This window comes from Triticum dicoccoides, chromosome 2B (assembly GCF_002162155.2).
Source record: "Triticum dicoccoides isolate Atlit2015 ecotype Zavitan chromosome 2B, WEW_v2.0, whole genome shotgun sequence".
Classification (NCBI taxonomy): domain Eukaryota; kingdom Viridiplantae; phylum Streptophyta; class Magnoliopsida; order Poales; family Poaceae; genus Triticum; species Triticum dicoccoides.
This window is the reverse complement of record NC_041383.1, coordinates 72,739,768-72,741,801: the sequence shown is the minus strand read 5'-3', so window position 1 is coordinate 72,741,801 and position 2,034 is coordinate 72,739,768.

Sequence of the window (2,034 nt, the reverse complement as noted above, 5' to 3'; positions counted from 1 at the left end):
CTGCTGTCGCCTCTGGCAAGGGTCTTGTCGGGTGGCCCGGCAAGGGTCCTGCCGTGGTGCGCTAGCGTCCCGGTAAGGGTCTTGCCGGGGGTCTCGTGGACTCCTTCGGTAAGGATCTTGGTGAGGATTGTTGCTTTCCAATCCTCATCTGATCTTGAGCATTCTATGTCTTCACAAAGATCTGCATGCCACCATGGAGGTGCCTCCCGAGCCCTGGTCCAATCATTGCTATTGGAGACCGTGGCTCGAGGGTGGCCCGCTCCACTTGTGTGGGTGAGCTGCCCCGGCAAGGGGCTTGCCGGGGCCACGGAGGCTGCCCCCGGCAAGGGTCTTGTCGGGGAAACCTACTTCGCCTATCTGCACTTTGTGGCCTTGGTCCTTGATGTTGCCTTGTTTGTCTTGTGCCTTTGGCTTCTCTCCGGCTTCCGTTTCCTGCCCTGTTATGCGTGGCTGTGGCGGGTGGCTCTGACTGCCCGTGCACAAGTAAAGGGGTCAAAACTAGAGCCCCTACTTTTGTACACCGACACATTTATATAATCTGGCACAAGTACACAAAAAAATAGGCTCCAGAAGTAAGGATAGTTGGCAGATGATAGGTTCATAATATACTGTATAGAGAGTTTATTACCAAACCATGATAACAGGAGCACACAGCAACTAGGCAGATCATAGTGTACATAACAGGGGTACGCCATAACCATGATATATAAATCGGGAAAGTGGAACTGGCTTGAAAATACGGTGTTGTATTTCCGCTAGTAATTGAAAGCCTATCGATCATGTATAGGCCAGCTCTATCAGCTGTTGACTGCAGATGTCCCTGCGCCCCTTCCTGACAAGGAACATACTGTACGGACTAAATACAGAATAAACAAAGAGGAACATGTTAAAGAACAGAAGAGGAAGCATATTCTTGAGGTTCCGCTTCATTGCATACAATGTTGGTTGCCCACTCAAGATGAATCACAACGCCCAAAGAAATGCAATTCCATGATGTCTCTATATGTGGCAATTTTGAACAAGAGTCATTAGGATCATATTCTGAACAAGAGTCAATAGGTGGGGAGCATATGAATTTCATTGCATCCAGAATGGCACTCAATGCCTTGGTGCCAATTTTGTAAGTCATTGCAGTGTTTAGCTTCAAGAGTGGACTGCTGCTAGTGCGACACAAAGCAGCTACACAGATCATAGTGTAGATATAATGGGAAAACCTTAAGCATCAGAGTAAAATCAGCAAAGTGGAACTTGCTGGAATATATGTGCTAGTATTGCCGCTACGGCTAGAAAGGCTTCGGATACCAGCTCTCTTCAAGTGAAGGTGTGGTACTGTTAATATCAGTGTAACTCTCAAAGGCGACACAGCTCCCCGCATTTCCTTGCTATTCTTATAGGATTCAAGTGGGCAGGCCACTACAAATCCTATTCTTATGTTTACAAAATCTTACGAATCAAAGAGGCTCAGAGTGTCCATCATAGCTGACTCTATAGACCTCTACACTGCAAATGTCCCTGCTCATCTTCAGTACAAGGAACATACTGTACTACTATCATACTCCCTCCGTTCCAAAATATAGGTCTTGGTAGAGATTTCCACTATGGATCACATACAGATGTATCCAGATACATTTTAGAGTGTAGATTCACTCATTTTGCTCCATATGTAGTCCATGGTGGAATCTATACAAAGACTTGTATATAGGAACAAAGAGAGTACATATTAAAGAAGAACGGAAGAGGAACATGGTAAAGAAGAGCAAGCAGATTTTGGATAATAAAATGTTGGTTGCGCAGTGCCCACACATGATGAACCAGAGCGCATTAAGAATGCAACTCCCTGCTGTCTCTCGACCATTTCAGGCGGTTGGATGAAGATCCTACGTCTCCCAACCCTTCTTTTTCCTTGTCTCTGATTCTTCCCATTCAGGACACCGCACGGGTCGCCGGCCGGACCACCGCCCCCCACCGCTTGTGTTCCTCCGCCACCCCCATACCCCAGCCCCGCCCCCACCCGCGTCAAGTTTTCTTTGTTCG